At 41.5% G+C, this 25,753-nt stretch overlaps 1 protein-coding gene across 1 annotated transcript in view; it reads left to right on the forward strand.

Moving 5' to 3' along the window:
• The first annotated feature begins 2,209 nt into the window (after positions 1 to 2,209).
• Positions 2,210 to 25,753, forward strand: part of syndig1l (synapse differentiation inducing 1-like) — a 98,789-nt gene continuing 75,245 nt past the window's right edge. The window contains exon 1 of the mRNA XM_014206116.3: positions 2,210 to 3,071. The gene's annotated coding sequence lies outside the window, so the exon portion shown is untranslated. The remainder of the gene's footprint in view (positions 3,072 to 25,753) is intronic.

The raw sequence follows: 25,753 nt of genomic DNA on the forward strand, positions 1-25,753 counted from the left end.
TTGTATTGTATTGTATTGTAGCGTAGCCTAGTGGTTAGAGCATTGGACTAGTAACCGAAAGGTTGGTGGATTGAATCCCTGAGCTGACAAGGTTCAAATCTGTCATTCTGCCCCTGAACAAGGCAGTTAACCCACTGTTCCTAGGCCATCATTGTAAATAAGAATTTGTTCTTAACTGACTTGCCTAGTTAAATAAAGGTAAAATAAAAACTACATTCTGTAAGTAAAGAACGAGTACATATTTATCTGTTCTCCCGAACGGAATATTTGCACAATTGATGACACTGTGGACTGGCCCTGTTTTACATTAGGCTGTACTCTCTGACCAGCCTCTTCCATTGTAAGACCATGGTTTATGACATGGTCCAGAATTGTGGCTCTGATTTCATCAGGGACTCTTATTCTTTGCCTTCTACCTCTTCCTCTATGATGTCTTCCCCTAACACCACCACCATCACCACCCCAACAACACCACCCCAACACCACCACCATCACCACCCCCAACACCACCACCACCAACACCACCCCTACCCCTAACACCACCAACACCACCCCTAACACCACCACCCCCAACACCACCACCACCAACACCACCCCTACCCCTAACACCACCAACACCACCCCCAACACCCCTACCACCACCACCCCCAACACCACCACCACCAACACCACCCCCAATTGTATTTAAGAGGATTTTCAAATAATTATTTCAGATACTATTTTCAAATACCTGGGTTAAATGCATGGGAGTGTATTTGAGTCAGTGAATTTGCATTTTTCAAATACTTTCAATGTGCATATATCTATCTATCATCTATCTATCTATCTATCAATCATCTATCTATCTATCTATCTATCTATCTATCTATCTATCTATCTATCTATCTATCTATCTATCTATCTATCTATCTATCTATCTATCTATCTATCTATCTGTCTGTCTGTCTGTCTGTCTGTCTGTCATTCATATATATATATATATATATATATGTGTGTGTGTGTGTGTGAGAGAGACAGACAGATAGATATGAATATTTCCTTCGAATGTATGTGAAAGTAATTGAGATATTGTAACACAGGACTATGTCTGCCTTCCATATTGACTTTACCAAACAAAACCTTTGAATAGTACATAATAGCGGGGGATACATTGAAACGAATTTCAATCGAAAACAGACATCTGCGTTGTTTCTTTGAAATCCCAGCCACTAAAATACTAAGAGTTATATTTCCCGGAATGACCACCTCAACCGTTGTTTATTACCGGTTATGCCTACTCTCATATGTTTTAATGAAAATGAGTGGGTGAAATGAGGACATGGTAATCATTTTTTAGTCATCTAAAATGTGTTACGTTACCATTGACAATTCTTTACAATTCTATAATCTTTGCAACCTCGGTTTCATGTATTTCTCCAAACCGCCACGAGCACGCACAGCAGCAGGGCGCATCGCTGAGAATATCCGTCCCACTAAACCGCGTTTCCATCCACAGTTTTTTATGGAGTAAAGTCATAAATAAGGACAGCTGTGATGGAAACAGGTCGTTTTGGTACAATTGTATGAATGCAATACAGATACTTTGTTTGTTGGACAGGGTGGGATATTTTTGTTCGTGTCAGTAAAATTAATTCTGAGAGAAATGGTGGTGGAAACGCTTTTAATACTCAAATGTTGATATAATAACCATAATTTTGAAGTAAACATGGAGTCACGCGATGATATATTGTGTGGTCCTCCCACTACGACTCGGGAAACCATGCAGTTTATTAGGCTACATATAAAAAATAAGTTATTTATGAACTTCACAGGGACCTTCCAATAAATATTGAGTGTCTTATTCTGGTGACATGACAAATTATGCTTGACTGCCGTTTGATAAATAAAAATAGTCTCGCTCTTATCCATAATATTCTCAACATGTAGACTAGCTGCACAGGCTACCCACACTGTGTCTGTTTAGCTGTTGGCTAGAGCGCATATGCCAAGACCAGAGTGAGCACGTTTGCTATTTAACTCAACAGTTTTTGTGACAAAACTATCCGTTGAGTTAAAAAATGACGTTGAACTTTAGATTTGTATTAAGTACATGAACATTTAAGCGAAAAAAGTACATTTTGTGTGCACTACGTCATCACGCAAATCCGTTTGGTATAAACACCGCTGGTGGGAAAAATGCGCATTCTTTCTTTATGCGGATGTAGAATAATTCGCATGAAAATCTGTCTCCAATTGAATGTAAACCTCGCTACCTTTCTAAAAAAAAAAAAATTCGCGCACAGTACAAGATTGTAGGTTGCAACACGAGTCACATCTTTTGACTCCAGCAAAGAGCCTGTGCTGTGCGTACTGCCATTAATTCCTTCCCTCGTTCTAACGATAACCGCTGCGGGAGAAAAAGCTTCTTCATTTAACCAAGGTGTTGTCAGGTTGCAGTTGTAACCTGCTATACCAGACTCGCAATAACCTCTCCGCGGTGTACTGGCTGAACATGTGTGGATACCGCGCGAACATACACATACCGTGCAGACAGTGACAGAATGCTGTTGCAATCAGGCTTGGTGGAACTTGTATTGCACTTCACAGCAAAACAGTTCGCAAACTGGACTGTCTAATTTGGAAAAAGAAAGACGACAATACATACAGTATTTTGGGATTAATATAAAAAAAAAAAATGTTAAAGCATCCTCTGAAATTGTCTTTCTGAACATAAAAAAAGTACTTCTGTTTGTAAAAGAAATAAACTAATGTATTAGAACCCTGACGATCAGAACAGAGAAGTAGAGACTCGTGTCGTTCTAAAAAAAAATTTTTTTTATCCAAGTGGTTTGGTGCAAATTTATTCTTCTATATCAATCACCACGCCGAGACCCATTCGTGTCTCTCATTGGAGAGATCGCAGTGAAATAACGGACTCCTTAACAGACGCGATCACGTCAGATGAGTCCTTTTCAAAGAGGACCAGGCTATCACTGAGCTCACACATCAACCCACAATAATGCCTACAGAAATACAAGCAAGTGGCTGTACATGTCAAACTACGATTGGATTGTCAGGAATTCGCAGCTAAGGTATTGTATTTTAGATCTTATTTTACAATGTGACCAAGTCGTTCTTTACGCATACAACAACATTGCATGGGATTTTGGTGTTTACAATCACAGCCTGCAGGTAAGTACATCATGTCTCAGCGCGGAGTGAATGGAGTGCTTTTTGATTTCTGAGAAGATTTATCAACTGCCTAAATGTACATTATCAACTCAAATCGATATAAAAACTATAGCCTATGTTCAATCTTCGGATTTTACTGTTGCTTTTTAGGTAAACCAATATACAGCACACGCATTGCACATAGGTTATGATGTGTCTGTGTGTCGGTGGCAGAACGGCGCTGATAAAGACCTGGTTTATAGGATGCTCCCGCGCTTTGTCTCGGTGATTTTTCAAGTCTACCTGCTGCCAAGTGTTGTGCAATTGTCTACCCCATCAGTGCATTGTAATGTATTGTATTACTGCATTAGATAAGGATAGTTTAATTACTTGGTTTATAGGATTGTGAAACACTGAGAGTTACTTTTGGAATGTTAGTAGTCGTCTCAGGTGGTTTGAGAGGTGAGTGACAAAAGCATGTCATTCATCCGCAAAAGCCTATGCATGAATACATGAAATAGAAACAAATATGCCACTCTCTAATTGTTTTACATTGTGTCAGGAAATGCAGCTCTGTCTCAGGTTCTGCTGTTGTGCAGTGGTTGCACAGCCTTTCCTCTACAGGGAGCCAGGTTTTCCTCTTGTCTACCCTTCTCAATGGCAAGGCTGTGCTCACTGAGCCTGTACTTTGTCGAGGTTTTTCTAAGGTTTTGATCAGTAACCATGGTCAAATAGTTTGTCATGGTGTACTGTCGATTTAGAGACAGATAGCACTGCATTTTGCTTTGTGCTTGTGTTTCTCAATAGGTAATGTCATTTTGTTTTGACTGTGTCGTAATTTGGTTTATTCTGATTGATTGGATGTTCTAGTCCTGAGACTTCAGTGTGTTAGTAGAACAGGTTTGTGAACTCAGCCCCAGGACCAGCTGGATGAGGGTCCTGAGGCTTCAGTGTGTTAGTAGAACAGGTTTGTGAACTCAGCCCCAGGACCAGCTGGATGAGAGTCCTGGGGCTTCAGTGTGTTAGTAGAACAGGTTTGTGAACTCAGCCCCAGGACCAGCTGGATGAAGTGACTCTTCTTTGCTCAGCTCTTGGTATTGAAGTTCTTGATAATTATATTAGACGGGGTCACTGTATTTTAGATGTTTCCAAAACTGAATTGCTCTTTGAGTTTTTATTATTAATGGATGTTGGCTTAGTTTTCCTCTGTACATGTAGGAGAATCATCCAGGACTCTGCATGCATGGTTTCAATGGAGTGTTTGTCCCAATGGGTGAAATCTTGTTTTGCAAGTGGACCCCACACCTCGCTGCCATCAAGTGCATTTGGTTCAATGACATATTCAATTAGTTTTAGCCTAATTGTAATCGGTATTTCAATTTGAATTCATTTTTTAATGGTGTAGAATGCTCTCACGCACACACACACATACACACACACACACACACACACACACACACACACACACACACACACACACACACACACACACACACACACACACACACACACACACACACACACACACACACACACACACACACACACACACAGCACTGAAATACATCCCTCCTCTCAGGGCTAATACCAGAGAATGGACGGATAATACTCCCAGTGTGTGTGTGTGTGTGTGTGTGTGTGTGTGTGTGTGTGTGTGTGTGTGTGTGTGTGTGTGTGTGTGTGTGTGTGTGTGTGTGTGTGTGTGTGTGTGTGTGTGTGTGTGTGTGTGTGTGTGTGTGTGTGTGTGTGTTAAAAGGAACAGCAGCAGTATACAACATCCGTCTCTTCTTAGATCTACCCAGAGAAAGGAGGGAGGTTTTCTCAATCCAAAACAGAGCTGTATATCCAAAGAATTCCGATCCAGAAGGATTTCGTTATAAAATAGTTTTTCTAACAGTAGAGGAGGAAATGTTTCAGATAGAAGATACGTATCCAACTCATTTAACTCATTCAGATGTAGGACCTTAATTTGATCACTCTTTTGCTGCTGCAAATTTTTGCTGCACAGCAGGAAATGCAAACTTGTAGTGTATCCAAGGTAAAAAAGGTTTCTAAAGTTTGTAATTTCCACTTTAAAATATCAGACTTGATTTACCCTAATGAAAAATCCCTAGAAAAAATGTCCACATAATAATTAAAAGCTCCTGTTGCTGAAGGAGTACTGTGCATTTGGAAAGTATTCAGACCCCTTGACTTTTTCCACATTTTGTCTTACGTTACAGCCTTATTCTAAAATGTATTAAATAATTTTTTTCCCTCGTCAACCTACACACAATACTCCATAATGACAAAGTGAAAACACATTTTCTTTTAGGGGGGGGGGGGGGGGGGGCACCTTGGGCAGCAATTACAGCCTCGAGTCTTCTTGGGTATGACACTACAAGCTTGGCACACCTGTATTTGGGGAGTTTTTCCCATTCTTCTATGCAGATCCTCTCAAGCGCTGTCAGGTTGGATGGGGAGCTTCGCTGCACAGCTATTTTCAGGTTTCTCTAGAGATGTTTGATCAGATTCAAGTCCAGGTTCTGGCTGGGTCACTCAAGGACATTCAGAGACTTGTCCTGAAGCCACTCCTGCGTTGTCTTGGCTGTGGTGTGCTTAGCGTCGTTGTTCTGTTGAAAGGTGAACCTTCACCCCAGTCTGAGGTCCTGATCGCTCTGGAGCAGGTTTTCATCAAGGATCTCTCTGTACATTGCTCCATTAATCTTTCCCTCGATCCTGACTAGTCTCCCAGTCCCTGCTGCTGAAAAAACATTCCCACAGCATGATGCTGCCACCACCATGCTTCACCGTAGGTATGGTGCAAGGTTTCCTCCAGACGTGACGCTTTGCATTCAGGCCAAACAGTTCAATCTTGGTTTCATCAGACCAGAGAATCTTGTTTAGATGCCTTTTGGCAAACTCCAAGCGGGCTGTCATGTGCCTTTTAATGAGGAGTGGTTTCCTTCTGGCCACTCTACCATAAAGGCCTGATTGGTGGAGTGCTGCAGAGATGGTTGTCCTTCTGGAAGGTTCTCCCATCTCCACAGAGGAACTCCAGAGCTCTGTCAGAGTGACCATCGGGTTCTTGGTCACCTCCCTGACCAAGGCCCTGCTCCTCTGATTGCTCAGTTTGGCCGGGTGGACAGCTCTTGGAGGAGTCTTGGTGGTTCCAAATGTCTTCCATTTAAGATTGATGGAGGCCTCTGCGTTCTTGGGGTCCTTCATTGCTGCAGATTTTTTGGGTACCCTTCCCTAGGTCTGTGCCTCGACACAATTCTGTCTCGGTGCTCTATGGACAATTCATTCCACATCATGGCTTGGTTTTTGCTCTGAAATGCACTGTCAACTGTGGGACCTTATACAGACAGGTGTGTGCCTTTCCAAATCATGTCCAATCAATTGAAATGACCACAAGTTGTAGAAACATCTCAAAGATGATCAGTGGAAACAGGATGCATTTGAACTAAATGTTGAGTCTCATAGCAAAGGTTCTGCATACTTATGTTAATAAGGTATTTCTGTTTTTTATTTGTAATACATTTGCAAAAAATTCTAAAAACCTGTTTTTGTTTTGTCATTATTTGATATTGTGTTTAGATTGTTGAGGGAAAACAAATATTTAATCTATTTTAGAATAAAGCTTTAACGTAACAAAATGTGGAAAAAGGGACGGGGTTTAAATATATTCCTAATGCATTTTATTTTCCTCCTTTAGCAAACTGTCTCAAATTCAGATTCTACATCTCTAGGGAATAAGTGCCGTTTTGGCCGTATCCCTAGTCAGACATTTCAGAGGGTGTAGTGTTGAACTGGATAATGGAGTCCCTCCTCCCTGTCTTTCAGAGGGTCTTGTGTTGAACTGGATAATGGAGTCCCTCCTCCCTGTTATCACCAGGGGAACTGTAATCAATGGCCAATAAAAGCATGTCCATACATACTGGGCACTCTGCAACAGCCCTGGAACAACCTTGTGGCTACACACATGCAGAGGGATGGACAAACACACACACTCCTCCCTTTAAATCATTCACACGAGTGTGTGCGTGAGACGCATGCCCGTGTGTGTGTGTGTGTGTGTGCATCTGTGTGTGTGAGACACATGCCTGTGTGTGTGTGTGAGACACATGCCTGTGTGTGTGTGTGTGTGTGTGTGTGTGTGTGTGTGTGTGTGTGTGTGTGTGTGTGTGTGTGTGTGTGTGTGTGTGTGTGTGTGTGTGTGTGTGTGTATGAGAGACACATGCCTGTGTGTGTGTGTGAGACGCATGCCTGTGTGTGTGTGTGTGTGTGTGTGTGTGTGTGTGTGTGTGTGTGTGTGTGTGTGTGTGTGTGTGTGTGTGTGTGTGTGTGTGTGTGTGTGTGTGTTTGTGTGTGTGTGTGTTTGTGTGTGTGTGTGTGTGTGACGCATGCCGTGTGTGTTGTGTGTGTGTGTGTGTGTGTGTGTGTGTGTGTGTGTGTGTGTGTGTGTGTGTGTGTGTTAGAGCTGTAAGGTTAAAGAGCTTCTGAAGGTCCCTAGTAAGTGGCCCTGTGGTAGCAGGAGTTGTAATATTGTGCTATTTTATGTTCTACACGGAGATGACATGGGCAGACTATCAGTGATGTGTGTGTGTGTGTGTGTGTGTGTGTGTGTGTGTGTGTGTGTGTGTGTGTGTGTGTCTGTCTGTGTGCTGTACAGGAAGATGAGAGAGCAAGGCTATCAGTGATGATGGCTCCTGATAACATCATTAGAAAGGATTCAATTCTAGTGGATTATGACTTAGTGTTGCCACTGTTTCCTTTGATGACTGTAGTAGTTCCTAAAATGATCAATCTACATGTTACCTATTCCATTATCCACATATGTGTGTGTTAAGAGATTGGATCATACTGTAGGACTACAGCAGTCTTTAACCCTATCAGTCCAGAGATCCCAGCAAAAATCAGCGTTTCCATTTATCTGAATGTCCAGCCCTTATATTTAGCCTCAAGATGAAGTGGTTTACCGTTTTATTTTCAGGACAACCAGGGATACAAGTGAAACACAAAACAATTTGACATAAAACAGTTGTATTCATGAGCTTTATTGACAAAATGTCAATAAAAAAAAGGTCAGCCAAAAACAAAAGCCTAATGAAAATGAAAATTAATTTATATGAATGCTGTAAGTACAGACATGAAAATTAATTTATATGAATGCTGTAAGTACAGACATGAAAATTAATTTATATGAATGCTGTAAGTACAGACATGAAAATTAATTTATATGAATGCTGTAAGTACAGAAATGAAAATTAATTTATATGAATGCTGTGAGTACAGAAATGAAAATTTATTTATATGAATGCTGTGAGTACAGAAATGAAAATTTATTTATATGAATGCTGTAAGTACAGAAATGAAAATTAATGTATATGAATGCTGTGAGTACAGAAATGAAAATGTATTTATATGAATGCTGTAAGTACAGAAATGAAAATTAATTTATATGAATGCTGTGAGTACAGAAATGAAAATGTATTTATATGAATGCTGTAAGTACAGAAATGAAAATTAATTTATATGAATGCTGTGAGTACAGAAATGAAAATCCAACAAGTCAGTGACAACTGTGTGGAGTTTGTCACTGCAGCTATGTGAGGTTATTACAGTATTATAGATTTCCTATTATCTTCTATGTAGAAGAACCCCTTACAGTATTATAGACATTATGACCTGGGATTTCCTATGATCTATGTAGAAGATCCTCTTACAGTATTATAGACACTGTGTCCTGGGATTTCCTATAATCCAGAAGAACCCCTTACAGTATTATAGACATTATGACCTGGGATTTCCTATGATCTATGTAGAAGATCCTCTTACAGTATTATAGACACTGTGTCCTGGGATTTGCTATGATCTATGTAGAAGAACCTCTTACAGTATTATAGACACTGTGTCCTGGGATTTCCTATAATCTAGAAGAACCTCTTACAGTATTATAGACACTGTGTCCTGGGATTTCCTATAATCTAGAAGAACCTCTTACAGTATTATAGACACTGTGTCCTGGGATTGCCTATAATCTATGTAGAAGAACCTCTTACAGTATTATAGACACTGTGTCCTGGGATTGCCTATAATCTATGTAGAAGATCCTCTTACAGTATTATAGACACTGTGTCCTGGGATTGCCTATAATCTATGTAGAAGAACCTCTTACTGTCATAATCTTCGTCTTCTGAGGAGTAAGAAATATCGGACCAATACGCAGCGTGGTAAGTGTCCATACTTATACTTTTATTTTTTAAACGTGAACACAAAACAAAACAAGAAAACGAATGACAGTCCTGTAAGGCTAACCAGCTATACAAAGAAAGAACCACCCACAAACACAAGAGAAAATAAACCCACTTAAATATGGCCTCCAATTAGAAGCAACGACAACCAGCTGCTTCTAACTGGAGGTCGTTCCCAAAACTAACATAGAAAGAGACAAACTAGAAAACCCACATAGAAATAGAAAACATAAACCACACAGAACCCCTTACAGTATTATAGACATTATGACCTGGGATTTCCTATGATCTATGTAGAAGAACCTCTTACAGTATTATTGACACTGTGTCCTGGGGTTTCCTATGGTCTATGTAGAAGAACCTCTTACAGTATTATTGACACTGTGTCCTGGGATTTCCTATAATCTATGTAGAAGAACCTCTTACAATATTATAGACACTGTGTCCTGGGATTTCCTATGATCTATGTAGAAGAACCTCTTACAGTATTATAGACACTGTGTCCTGGGATTTCCTATGATCTATGTAGAAGTACCTCTTACAGTATTATAGACACTACAATTTATGAACCACCCTCGTCGAACAAACACTGCGGCTCTATGGATGCAGAAGAAATAGACAAATCCAATTGTACAACCCAGAAGTCTGTAGCTCAAACACAGTATGTTTATTGTAAGGGGTTAGAAGCGTGCGTTACGGTGGTGGTCATTGGGTTAAATTATGGTATAGGAGAGCTGTAAGAGAACCATTTTGGAAGATAATTTGTGATGTGTTTGATTCATGTTCTTTAGCATTGTGTTTAGAAAATCTTCTGCTTCTTCTTCTGCTTTGTCTTCTTCTTTATCTTCTTCCTCTTCTTCATCTTCGTCTTCATCTTCTAACATAGGCCAGGCCCTGTTGTTACGTCATATCCCAGCGATAATGCCTTACATTACGGCTGGGAAGAAAACACTTGAATTTGCTGAACTTGCTATTGGCTCAACTTACCCCATGGCCATTGGCTCAACTTACCCCATGGCCATTGGCTCAACTTACCCCATGGCCATTGGCTCAACTTACCCCATGGCCATTGGCTCAACTTACCCTATGACCATTGGCTCAATTTACCCCATGGCCATTGGCTCAATTTACCCCATGGTCATTGGCTTAACTTACCCCATGGTCATTGGCTCAACTTACCCCAGGGCAAACATTTTGACTATATTAGCCAACACAGCTACAATGATGCACTTCCATGCTAGGTTTAGGACGTCATATTGAAGCTTAAAGAGACCGCAACTGATGTACAGAACAATCATATAGGTACTTTGATTTAGATACAAGCATCATGAAACCTCTAACACAATAAATTAGTTTTTTTGGACATAACTTGCTTCCCAAATTTTTCCATGTGATTTCTTCCTTCAAAGACTCCCTGAAATGATGACTTCTTCCTAATGATTCGTTTTTGTGTATGGTTTCCTTGAAATAATGCCTCAACTTACCCCACCGTCTCCTATGTACCAAGCCTGCTGGTTACAGTGGCCCCACTGGTATAGGCTTGAGTAGGTAACACCTTTATGCTGCTTACAGGTGGAGGTGAAACCTCTCCTCAGTTGTGTTGTCACCTGTCATCCACCAGCTACTGATGCCAGACAACAAAACCCAGGTTATGTAGGCTACATATAGCTCACTGTCTCTGTCTCCTTCTCACTCACTCACTCACTCACTCACTCACTCACTCACTCACTCACTCACTCACTCACTCACTCACTCACTCACTCACTCACTCACTCACTCACTCACTCACTCACTCACTCACTCCACACACACACACACACACACACACACACACACACACACACACACACACACACACACACACACACACACACACACACACACACACACACACACACACACACACACACACACACACACACACAGAGAGATACATAGTCATATAAATACTTTTTCCATCACCATCGGCATGGTGTATCTACTGTATCCTGCATCAGCCAGCCTCCCTTCACACAACTCAGCTCCATCCATCCATCAGCCAGCCTCCCTTCACACAACTCAGCTCCATCCATCAGCCAGCCTCCCTTCACACAACTCAGCTCCATCCATCAGCCAGCCTCCCTTCACACAACTCAGCTCCATCCATCAGCCAGCCTCCCTTCACACAACTCAGCTCCATCCATCAGCCAGCCTCCCTTCACACAACTCGGCTCCATCCATCAGCCAGCCTCCCTTCACCCAACTCAGCTCCATCCATCAGCCAGCCTCCCTTCACACAACTCAGCTCCATCCATCCATCAGCCAGCCTCCCTTCACACAACTCAGCTCCATCCATCAGCCAGCCTCCCTTCACACAACTCAGCTCCATCCATCAGCCAGCCTCTCTTCACACAACTCAGCTCCATCCATCAGCCAGCCTCCCTTCACCAAACTCAGCTCCATTCATCAGCCAGCCTCTCTTCACACAACTCAGCTCCATCCATCAGCCAGCCTCCCTTCACACAACTCAGCTCCATCCATCAGCCAGCCTCTCTTCACACAACTCAGCTCCATCCATCAGCCAGCCTCCCTTCACACAACTCCGCTCCATTCATCAGCCAGCCTCCCTTCACCCAACTCAGCTCCATCCATCAGCCAGCCTCCCTTCACCAAACTCAGCTCCATTCATGTGTGCCTAACCCATAAACCTCAATTTCCAGGTCCTGCCTGTCTGGCTCCATGATGAAGTGTATGGGTTTTAGGCTGTTGTGCTGTCCCAAACTGATTCTACACACATCACTGGGAGGTAATAGCATGGATATAAACATGATGTAGATGGCTAGCTCTGTAACACACACACACACACACACACACACACACACGCAAGCTGGTGTAGATGGCTAGATCTTTAACAGACATCACTGAGTATGAATGGGATTTACAATAACAGACAGCACTGAGTATGAATGTGTTTTACAGTAATAGACAACACTGAGTATGAATGGGTTTTACAATAATAGACAACACTGAGTATGAATGGGTTTTACAGAAATAGACGTCACTGATTATGAATGGGTTTTACAATAATAGACAGCACTGAGTATGAATGGGTTTTACAATAACAGACAGCACTGAGTATGAATGGGTTTTACAATAACAGACAGCACTGAGTATGAATGGGTTTCACAGAAATAGACGTCACTGATTATGAATGGGTTTTACAATAATAGACAGCACTGAGTATGAATGGGTTTTACAATAACAGACAGCACTGAGTATGAATGGGTTTTACAATAATAGACAACACTGAGTATGAATGGGTTTTACAATAACAGACAGCACTGAGTATGAATGGGTTTCAAAGAAATAGACGTCACTGATTATGAATGGGTTTTACAATAATAGACAGCACTGAGTATGAATGGGTTTTACAATAACAGACAGCACTGAGTATGAATGGGTTTTACAGAAATAGACATATCACTGAGTAAGAATGGGTTTTACAGTAATAGACATTACTGAGTAAGAATTGGTTTTACAGTAGTAGACATCACTGAGTATGAATGGGTTTTACAGTAGTAGACATCACTGAGTATGAATGGGTTTTACAGTAATATATATATCACTGAGTATGAATGGGTTTTACAGTAATATACATATCACTGAGTATGAATGGGTTTTACTGAAATATACATATCACTGAGTATGAATGGGTTTTACGGTAATATACATACCACTGTGTATGAATGGGTTTTACTGTAATATACATATCACTGAGTATTAATGGGTTTTACAGTAATATACATATCACTGAGAATGAATGTTTTTACGTTAATAGACATAGCACTGAGTATGAATAGGTTTTACAGTCATAGACACCACTGAGTATGAATGGGTTTTACAGTGATAGATTCTGAACTGGGTATGAATGGCTTTTACAATAATAGACAAATCACTGAGTGTGAATGGGTTTTACAGTAATAGACATATCACTGAGTATGAATGGGTTTTACAGTAATATACATAGCTCTGAGTGTGAATGAGTTTTACAGTAATACACATCTATGAGTATGAATGGGTTTTACAGTAATAGAAACTGCACTGAGTATGAATGGGTTTTACAGTAACAGACAGCACTGAGTATGAATGGGTTTTACAGTAACAGCCACTGAACTGAGTATGAATGGGTTTTCAGACACTGTGTGAAAATTAAGGTTTGTTCTGAGTCCCAAATGGCACCCTATTCCTTATATAGTGCATTCCTTTGACCAGAGCCCTATGGGTGCGGCGCACTACATAAGGAATAGGGTGCCAATTGGGACGTAGATTAGTCTACCAGCAGCTTCCAGACAAGACCACAAGCTTGGTGATGTGCCGGCCTGTTGGCTGTCTATTTAGGAACAGATTCGAATGGAAGAGTGAGTTAGTCATTATCATTAATTGATGTTCAATATGTGCAGAATAGCATTCAGCATCATCACTGTCTGAAAGGGGAACCACGATGATGAGGAGGAAGAGCTTTAACTAATTCTGACCAGCTTCTGTCTCTTGGTTGGGTCGAACTGGTACTCTGAAGACCTCCCATTGGAAAACCCTTTTTGGTTCCAGGTTGAACCCTTTTTGTTTCCATATGTGGAAAGGGTTCTACATGGAACCAAAAGGGTTCTACCCTTGAACAAAAAAGGGTTCTTCAAAGGCTTCACCTATGAGGACAGCCCGAAGAACTCCTTTAGGTTCTAGATAGCGCCTTTTGTTGAAGGTAGTGTCAGACAGGAAGGAATGGGGAGTAACAACACCAGCAGGGTGAGACAAAGCTTATCCAACCAATTGTATCCGGTATGAAGGTGCATTGTCTGTGGCCAATTCATGCCCTCCATGACGTGAGTGTGGAAGCACGTAGCGTAGCGCCAAGCAGGAAGGAATGAGTTGAAACAACAGTGTCATTATGACGGCCAGCATGGCAACACAAAGCTAATCCAGCATGAACCCCTGAGGAGTGTGCTGTGTTCAACCATGCCCCAGTGCTTCCTGGGACCAAAGACCTGCTGGTTTATTCATGGGGGGGGGGGGGACTATGTGGAAGCCAGTGGGGGCAAGAGGATGAAGAGTGAGTGGGTGGAAGGAGAGAGAGAATGAGAGACAAGTGAAAGAAAGAGGGAGAGGCAGGGGAAGGAGTAAAGGAGAGGTAGTGAAGAAAGAGAGAGAGAGAGAGAGAAGAAGAGAGATGGACTGAAAACCCAGAAAGGTAGACAGAAAGGAAGAGAGAGAGAACGAGAGAGAGAGAGTGAAAGAAAAGAAAGAGAGAGTGAGAGAGAGAGAGAGAGAGAGAGAGAGACGGGGGGAGGGGGATTAATAGGTGAACCACTTCAGACTGAAAACCTAGAGACTGACGTAAAAATGAGGGATAGTGAGCTGTGTGGTCCCCTGATAGTGTTCCCAGGCTGTGGTGAATGAGGCATGGATAAAACGCCAGGGTTTAGAAGGTCACTGGATACATAATCAATCTTCTCTTTAGGTGGTCATCCCACGGTGACTGGCTGCTTCAGTTCCATAGGCAGCCAGCCAAGCAGGCCAGACCTGCCCCAGATTCCTTTACTTATTCATCTAGTACTGAATGTCTATGACAGATACATGGTAGTTTATGGGATACATGTATGACATGGTAGTTATGGGCTACATGTATAACATGGTAGTTATGGGCTACATGTATAACATGGTAGTTATGGGCTACATGTATAACATGGTAGTTATGGGATACATGTATAACATGGTAGTTATGGGATACATGTATAACATGGTAGTTATGTGATACATGTATAACATGGTAGTTATGGGATACATGTATAACATGGTAGTTATGGGATACATGTATAACATGGTAGTTATGGGATACATGTATAACATGGTAGTTATGGGATACATGTATAACATGGTAGTTATGGGATACATGTATAACATGGTAGTTATGGGATACATGTATAACATGGTAGTTATGGGATACATGTATAACATGGTAGTTATGGGCTACATGTATAACATGGTAGTTATGGGGTTCATGTATAGCATGGTAGTTATGGGATACATGTATAACATGGTAGTTATGGGATACATGTATAACATGGTAGTTATGGGATACATGTATAACATGGTAGTTATGGGCTACATGTATAACATGGTAGTTATGGGATACATGTATAACATGGTAGTTATGGGCTACATGTATAACATGGTAGTTATGGGCTACATGTATAACATGGTAGTTATGGGATACATGTATAACATGGTAGTTATGGGCTACATGTATAACATGGTAGTTATGTGATACATGTATAACATGGTAGTTATGGGATACATGTATAACATGGTAGTTATGGGCTACATATATAACATGGTAGTTATGGGATACATGTATAACATGGTAGTTTATGGGATACATGTATGACATGGTAGTTATGGAATACATGTATAACATGGTAGTTATGGGCTACATGTATAACATGGTAGTTATGGGATACATGTATAACATGGTAGTTATGGGATACATGTATAACATGGTAGTTATGGGATACATGTATAACTTGGTAGTTATGGGATACATGTATAACATGGTAGTTATGGGATACATGTATAACATGGTAGTTATGGAATACATGTATAACTTGGTAGTTATGGGATACATGTATAACATGGTAGTTATGGGATACATAATGACATTTTTTTTAAATAACCTTTATATAACTAGGCATAGGACCGACTCAGTGGCCTTGTGGTTAGAGTGCCCGCACTGAGATTGGAATGTTGGAAGTTTGTGCCCCTGTCATATCAAAAGACTGTAATACTGTGACCCACTGCGTATCTGCGTGGCACTCAGCATTGAAGTACCACAAGAAAATAAATACCAGAGCTTACCTATGATGTTGCACAGTGATTGAAGTCAGCAAGTCATAATTTTAGTCAAAAGTAGGATATATGTGGGAAATCTGAAGTGGGGACTACTGACTTTTTCTGTGTCAATGCCATGTGTTTCCCTTACGATATGACGTGCTAATATTTTTGTCTATGTTTCTTTTCAGGGTTGGGTGTTATTTGAATGTTACCACACACAAGCATGGCATTGTTTAATCATCAGAAACACCTACAAAGTGTTCCCTCTTCACAAGCCATGACTGAGCTGAACCTAATAGCTTTTCGCTGTAGTTTACACTGAGCCATGGAGCAAATTAAAATACAAGGTGTATGTTTTTGCACCTCCAATTTTTACCAGAAAATGAACTATCCATTGGGTCATTTGTAAATGTTCACTTATTTTTGTGCTAGTCTGTATAAAAAATGTAGCATCTGACCATTTTATAAATGGTATATTTGCGTGATATGATTACATTTTGCAACCCTGCTCCCACCGTCACCCAAAGATTAATGGTTTTGACCACTAAAGTCTTGCTTCACTGCTTTGATTGGTGCAGCTAAACCACTAGTGTCTATCCTGTAATGAACAGGTTCACGTGATATAAAACTCAAGGAACCGGTTTATCTATACTGAACAAAAATACAGTACCGAAAAAGTTTGGACACACAACTACTCATTCAAAGGTTTTAAATTTATTTTTGCAGTTTTCTACATTGTAGAATAATAGTGAAGACATAAAAACTATGAAATAACACATATGGAATCATGTAGTAACCAAAAAAGTGTTAAACACATCCTTCAAAGTAGCCACCGTTTGACTTGATGACAGCTTTGCACAATCTTGGCATTCTCTAAATCAGCTTCACATGGAATGCTTTTCCAACAGTCTTTAAAGAGTTCCCACATATGCTGATCACTTGTTGGCTGCTTTTCCTTCACTCTGCGGTCCAACTCATCCCAAACCATCTCAATTCGGTTGAGGTCGGTTGATTGTGGAGGCCAGGTAATCTGATGCAGCACTCCACCAATCTCCTTCTTGGTCAAATAGCCCTTACACAGCCTGGAGGTGTGTTGGGTCATTGTCCTGTTGAAAAACAAATGATAATCCCGGATGGGATGGTGTAGCGCTGCAGAATGCTGTGGTGGCCATGCTGGTTAAGTATTCCTTGAATTCTAAATAAATCACAGACAGTGTCACCAGTAAAGCACCCCCACACCATCACACCTCCTCCTCCATGCTTCATGGTGGGAACCACACATGCGGTGATCATCCGTTCACCTACTCTGCGTCACGGTGGTTGGAACCAAAAATCTCAAATTTGGACTCATCAGACGAAAGGACAGATTTACACCAATCGAATGTCCATTGCTCATGTTTCTTGGCCCAAGCGAGTCTCTTCTTCTTATTGGTATCCTTTAGTAGTGGTTTCTTTGCAGCAATTCGACCATGAAGGCCTGATTCACGCGGTCTCTACTGAACAATTAATGTATCTGTTACTTAGCATTTATTTGGGCTGCAATCTGAGGCCACGGTTGCCCTTAGTTTGAAGATGTAATCCGGAGACAGGTGTTTTCTCCATCTTTTTAGCTATCATACTCTAATTCCACTGATTTCAAAACTTCCAGAAAGTGGAGAGCAGCTCCACTACACAATACATTATAAAAAAAAGGTTGCGTTCGACAGGATTACCAATGTATCAGTATGGCTTCTATCCCTCTCCTCGCCCCAACCTGGGCTCGAACCATGGACCCTCAGGACACATCAACAACTGGTTCCCACGAAGCATCGTTACCTATCGCTCCACAAAAGCAATGAGTAGGTGTGTACAAACCTTTGACTGGTACTGTATGTGTTTACATACCTGTTAGTGAGCATTTCTCCTTTGCCAAGATAATCCATCCACCTGACAGGTCTGGCATATCAAGAAGCTGATTAAACACCATGATCATTACACAGGTCTACCTTGTGCTGTGGACAATAAAAGGCCACTCTAAAATGTACAGTTTTGTCACACAACACAATGTCACAGATGTATCAAGTTTTGAGGGAGTGTGCAATTGATATGCTGACTGCAGGAATGTCCACCAGAGTTGTAGCCAGAGAATGTAATGTTTATATCTCTACCATAAGCCACCTCCAAAGTTATTTTAGAGAATTTGGCAGTACGTCCAAACAGCCTCACAACCACAGGCCACGTGTAATTACGCCAGCCCAGGACTTCCACATTTGGCTTCTTCACCTGTGGGTACGTCTGAGACCAGCCACCCGGACAGATGATGAAACTGTGGGTTTGCAAAACTGAAGAATTTCTGCACAAACTGTCAGGAAGCGTCTCAGGGAAGCTCATCTGCATGCTCATTGTCCTCACCAGGGTCTTGACCTGATTGCAGTTCGGGGTCGTAACCGACTTCAGTGGGCAAATGCTCACCTTCAATGGCAACTGGTACGCTGGAGAAGTGTGCTCTTCATGGATGAATCCCAGTTTCAACTGTACCGGGCAGATGGTGTTGTGTTGGCGAGCGGTTTGCTGATGTCAACGTTGCAAACAGAGTGCCCCACGGTGGCGGTGGGGTTATGGTATGGGTAGGCATAAGCTACGGACAATGAACAGAATTGCATTTTATCGATGGCAATTTGAATGCACAGAGATGCCGTGACAAGATCATGTGGTCCATTCATCCGCCACCATCACCTCTTGTTTCAGCATGATAATGCACGGCGCCATGTCGTAAAGATCTGTACACAATTCCTTGAAGCTTAAAATGTCCCAGTTCTTCCATGGCCTGTATACTTACCAGACATGTCACCCATTGAGCATGTTTGGGATGCTCTGGATCTACGTGTACGACAGCGTATTCCATATCCCGCCAATATCCAGCAACTTTGCACCACCATTAGGAGAGGAGTGGGATAACATTCCACAGGTTACAATCAACAGCCTGATCAACTCTATGCGAAGGAGATATGTCAAGGTGATCACACCAGATAGTTACTAGTTTTCTGATCCACGCCCTTACTTTTTTTTATGTATCTGTGACCAAGAGATGCATATCTTTATTCCCAGTCATGTGAAATCCATAGATTAGTGCCTAGTTCATTTATTTCTTTCAATCTTTGAAATTGTTACGTGTTGTGTTTATTTTATTGTTCAGTGTATTTTGTTGTGCTCTTGTTACATTTGTATTGGTGTTTCATGACTGATGCTCTCAGGTTTTTGTTAAAGTCATTGAAGCCTATCATTTCACTTCCCTTGTAAGAACCATGAGCACGGGTTGACTTGGCTTTGCTCTCCCGCAGCCAAAGCCTGCCAGCAGCCTACCTACCAAAGGTTGCCCTGTGTCCATTACGATGTAGAAAAACGCATGTATTTTATGGAAGATGCCAAAACTTTGGATATAACAATAGATGGCGAAGTCAAAGTTTACTGGTTTTCGTCTGAGGCGAAGATTTCACTAAATGCTTATGACAAATCCAGCTCCAGAACCAGAACTAGCCACAGAGCCAACTGGCTAATCTTATGAATATGGTGTAGTTAAAGAAAACCCAGCAACAACAGATAACATTAGCTAGCTAGATAAGGTTAGCATGAAAGCTAGCTAAGGTTAGCATTAGAGGTCGACCGATTAATCGGTTTCAAGTTTCACAACAATCGGTAATCTGCATTTTTGGACACCGATCATGGCCGATTACATTGCGCTCCACGAGGAGACTGCGTGGCAGGCTGACCACCTGTTATGCGAGTGCAGCAAGGAGCCAAGGTAAGGTGCTAGCTAGCATTAAACGTATCTTATAAAAAACTATCCATCTTAACATAATCACTAGTTAACTACACATGGTTGATGATATTACTAGTTTATCTAGCTTGTCCTGCATTGCGTATAATCGATGCGGTGCCTGTTAATTTATCATTGAATCACAGGCTACTTTTCAAACGGGTGATTTAACAAGCGCATTCGCGAAAAAAGCACTGTCGTTGCACCACTGTGTACCTAACCATAAACATCAACGCCTTTCTTAAAATCAATACACAACTATATATTTTTAAACCTGCATATTTAGTTAATATTGCCTCCTAACATGAATTTCTTTTAACTAGGGAAATTGTGTCACTTATCTTGCGTTCTGTGCAACAGACTCAGGGTATATGCAGCAGTTTGGGCCGCCTGGCTCGTTGCGAACTGTCTGAAGACTCTTTCTTCCTAACAAAGACAGCCAACTTTGCCAAACGGGGGATGATTTAACAAAAACTCATTTGCAAAAAAAGCACAATTGTTGCACGAATGTACCTTTCCATAAACATCAATGCCTTTCTTAAAATCAATACACAGAAGTATATATTTTTAAACCTGCATATTTAGTTAAAAGAAATGCATTTTAGCAGGCAATATTAAACTACGGAAATTGTGTCACTTCTCTTGCGTTCATTGCACGCAGAGTCAGGGTATATGCAACAGTTTGGGCTGCCTGCCACGTTGCGAACTAATTTGCCAGAATTTTACGTAATTATGACATAACATTGAAGGTTGTGCAATGTAATTTAGACTTATGGATGCCACCCGTTAGATAAGATACGGAACGGTTCCGTATTTCACTAAAAGAATAAACATTTTGTTTTCGAGATGATAGTTTCCGGATTTGACCATATTAATGACCTAAGGCTCGTATTTCTGTGTGTTATTATATTATAATTAAGTCTATGATTTGATAGAGCAGTCTGACTGAGCGGTGGTAGGCAGCAGCAGGCTCGTAAGCATTCATTCAAACAGCACTTTACTGCATTTGCAAGCAGCTCTTCACAATGCGTAAAAGCATTGCACTGTTTATGACTTCAAGCCTATCAACTCCCAAGGTTAGGCTGGCAATACTAAAGTACCTATTCGAACATCCAATAGTCAAAGGTATATGAAATACAAATGGTATAGAGAGAAATAGTCCTATAATAACTACAACCTAAAACTTCTTACCTGGGAATATTGAAGACTCATGTTAAAAGGAACCACCAGCTTTCATATGTTCTCATGTTCTGAGCAAGGAACTTAAACGTTAGCTTTTTTACATGGCACATATCACTTTTACTTTCTTCTCCAACACTTAGTTTTTGCATTATTTAAACCAAATTGAACATGTTTCATTATTTATTTGAGACTAAATTGATTTTATTGATGTATTATATTAAGTTAAAATAAAAGTGTTTATTGTTTATTCAGTATTGTTGTAATTGTCATTATTACAAATATATTAAAAAAAAAATCGGCCGATTAATCTGTATCGGCTTTTTTTGGTCCCCCAATAATCGTTATCGGTACCGGTGTTGAAAAAAAAATCATAATCGGTCGACCTTTAGTTACCATGTTAGCTAGCTACGCTGACAGCTGTCAGTTCCCCTATTTTATTGATGTTCCTCCCCGCCACGTGGAAAGCACCATGACGTTCTTTCCCACCCCCAATTCGTGAATATGTTTAAGTAGCCTGCATCATCGTTAAGAAACCAATTTAACTAGCCTGCTAACATTGTTGCACTCGCTAAGTCTAGCGGTCTTAGGCCTAGTTAACTGGTCTGTAACCTGAATGAAAGTGTGCAGGGAGACAGAAAACTTACCTTAGATCCAGGGACAGCTCTGTCTTGTCTCTTTTGGGAAACCAAGAGGATTAATATGTTCAGATGGTGACGGAAACAAATAGATACAAAAAGGAAAACAACGAACAGGCATGCCTTAACTAAAGATACAAAAACAAATAAAAGGTCTCGTGGCCACCAAACCAATCAGCAGCCTCACGACTCGCAAGCCGCAACAACAACAGACGATCACCCTAATTGGAAGCACCATAATGTGCTTATCCACCAGGCTCAGCACCTAGACCTAGCACCTGCTGCCCCCTGGGGGATGGAGTTTGGATGGAGTGTGGAAGTGTTTCATGGACAGTGTGTTTGACTATGTCCTAACACTAACCTTCCCCAAGTTCCCACATATCATAACAGTCATTCTTCAGAGGTGGAACTTAAACAAGCATTTCTGCTCTAGGGCAGGAATTATCTATAGATATAGGGGCGGCGTTGCCCTCTAGTGGGCACCTTTAAGGAGATAGATTGGGGGTATGGCCCTGCGATAGACTAGCGTGCTGTCCAGGGGTGTACTGGTACGTCAAGTGAGTGATAGCATCCATCTATTCATCAATCCATTCACTGTCCATTCACCGTCCATTAATCCATCCATTCATCATCCATTAATCCATCCATTCACCATCCATCCATTCATCCATTCACCATCCATTCACCATCCATCCATTCACCATCCATCCATTCATCATCCATTAATCCATCCATCCATTCACCGTCCATTCATCATCCATTAATCCATCCATTCACCATTCATCCATTCACCATCCATTCATCATCCATCCATTCATCATCCATTCACCATCCATTAATTCATCCATTCACCATCCATCCATTTATCCATTCATTCACCATCCATTCATTCATTCATCCATCCATCCATTCATCATCCATTCATCTATCCATTCATCATCCATTAATCCATTCATTCACCATCCATTCATCATCCATTAGTTCATCCATCCATCCATCCATTCATCATCCATTCATCATCCATTAATCCATTCATTCACCATTCATCCATTCACCATCCATTCATCCAAACAAGCCTTAAGGATGAGAGCATCGACATCTGTGGGGAGGGAGGTGCACACACTCACTCACTCACTCACTCACTCACTCACTCACTCACTCACTCACTCACTCACTCACTCACTCACTCACTCACTCACTCACTCACTCACTCACACATATATAAATACATGTATACACACACACACACACACACACACACACACACACACACACACACACACATACATACATACATACATACATACATACATACATACATACATACATACATACATACATACATATACACATACATATATATATATACACATACATACATACATACATACATACATACATACATACATACATACATACATACATATATATATACACACACACACACACACACACACACACATACATCACACATATACAGTGGCTTGCGAAAGTATTCACCCCCTTGGCATTTTTGCTCTTTTGTTGCCTTACAACCTGGAATTAAAATAGATTTTTGGGGGGTTTGTATCATTTGATTTACACAACATGCCTACCACTTTGAAGATACAAAATATTTTTTTATTGTGAAACAAACAAGAAATAACTATTCACGCCCCCAAAGTGAAACACAAAAGAAAACCGAGAAAACTTGAGCGTGCAGAATGATTCACCCCCCCAAGTCAATACTTTGTAGAGCCACCTTTTGCAGCAATTACAGCTGCAAGTCTCTTGGGGTATGTCTCTATAAGCTGGGCACATCTAGTCACTGGTATTTTTGCCCATTCTTCAATGCAAAACTGATCCAGCTCCTTCAAGTTGGATGGGTTCCGGTGTACAGCAATCTTTAAGTCATACCACAGATTCTCAATTGGATTGAGGTCTGGGCTTTGACTAGGCCATTCCAAGACATGTAAATGTTTCCCCTTAAACCACTCGAGTGTTGCTTTAGCAGTATGCTTAGGGTCATTGTCCTGCTGGAAGGTGAACCTCCATCCCAGTCTCAAATCTCTGGAAGACTGAAACAGGTTTCCCTCAAGAATTTCCCTGTATTTAGCGCCATCCATCATTCCTTCAATTCTGACCAGTTTCCCAGTCCCTGGGAAACATCCCCACAGCATGATGCTGTCACCACCTGTCACGATTCCCACCTCCGTCCGGATCGCCCTGCGCCTCGCCCTCCGGGTCGACCTCGAGGCCGGTGTCGGCGTGCTGCGGGAGCCGCGCGTCAGGAGGGGGGTACTGTCACGATTCCCACCGACGGTGGCGCCCCCTCCTGCTCGGGTGGCGCTCGGCGGTCGTCGTCACCGGCCTATTAGCTGCCACCGATTCCCTTTTGCTTTTCCCTTTTTTTATTTTGTGACACCTGTGGTCAATTAGCCATTAGAGGGGCTATTTAGTTTAGCTGGCCCGCACCTGTTCGTGCGGGATTAATGATTGTTTCTTGTGAGACGGCTTGTGTTCGTGTCGACGTTGTTGGACGCCGTATGTATTTTCTCCCCTGTGTGTGGGAACATTTGTTTTTTTGTGTGAGTGTATATTAAAAACACCACTAAACCTGTGTTCGCTGCTTCCTGCGCCTCATTCCTCCTCCACAATTACCAAGCCGTAACACCACCATGCTTCACTGTAGGGATGGTGTTCTCGTGGTGATGGAAGGTGTTGGGTTTGCGCCAGACATAGCGTTTTCCTTGATGGCCAAAAAGCTTACGTGTTTGTTAGTTTTCTACTTTAAGCAATGGCTTTTTTTCTGGCCACTCTTCCGTGAAGCCCAGCTCTGTGGCGTGTACGGTGGTCCTACGGACAGAAACTTCAATCTCTGTGTAGAGCTTTGCAGCTCCTTCAGGGTTATCTTTGATCTCTTTGTTGCCTCTCTGATGAATGCCATCCTTGACTGGTCCGTGAGTTTTGGTGGGCAGCCCTCTCTTGGCACGTTCCATTTATTTTATAATGGATTTAATGGTGCTACGTGGGATGTTCAAAGTTTCTGATATTTTTTTACAACCCAACCCTGATCTGTACTTCTCCACAACTTTGTCCCTGACCTGTTTGGAGAGCTCCTTGGTCTTCATGATGCCGCTTGCTTAGTGGTGCCCCTTGCTTAGTGGTGTTGCAGACTCTGGGGCCTTTCAGAACAGGTGTATATATACTGAGATCATGTGACAAATCATGTGACACTTAGATTGCACACAGGTGGACTTTATTTAACTAATTATGTGATTTCTGAAGGTAATTGGTTGAACCGGATCTTGTTTAGGGGCTTCATAGCAAAGGGGGTGAACACATATGCATGCACCGCTTTTCTGTTTTTAATTGTAATTTTTGTATTTCACTTCACAAAATTGGACTATGTGTGCATGTCCATTACATGAAATCCAAATAAAAATCTATTTAAATTAGAGGTTGTAATGCAACAAAATAGGAAAAACGCCAAAGGGGATGAATACTTTTGGGCACTGGAAACACACACACACACATATATACACATATACTCACACACACATACATCTTGCTCTCGTGTTTAATTACGATGCCTCTGTTATTATGATACAGGTTCCAAAAGTTGGGCTTTGTGGGATTGTATGTGTGTGTGCGTGTGTGCATGCATGTGTGTGTGTGTGTGTGCTTCTGCACACTTCTGTAGGTTTGTTCATGTTTGTTTTTAAGGGAGGCAGATTGAAGTGTGTAAATAGCGGGACACTTGCCAGGTGTTGTGAGGTTTGTAGCTGTGGGAGAGGAGAGCAGGTAACCTGTAATGAAAATGGAGTTCAACGTGTTGGGAGAACTCGTGGTGGATGTTGGATAGATGTCTAACATTTTTTATATATTCTTGTGAAAATTCTGTGTTAAAA

The sequence above is a fragment of the Salmo salar genome, chromosome 06 (assembly GCF_965601325.2).
Source record: "Salmo salar chromosome 06, fSalSal1, whole genome shotgun sequence".
In the NCBI taxonomy this organism is placed as follows: Eukaryota; Metazoa; Chordata; class Actinopteri; order Salmoniformes; family Salmonidae; genus Salmo; species Salmo salar.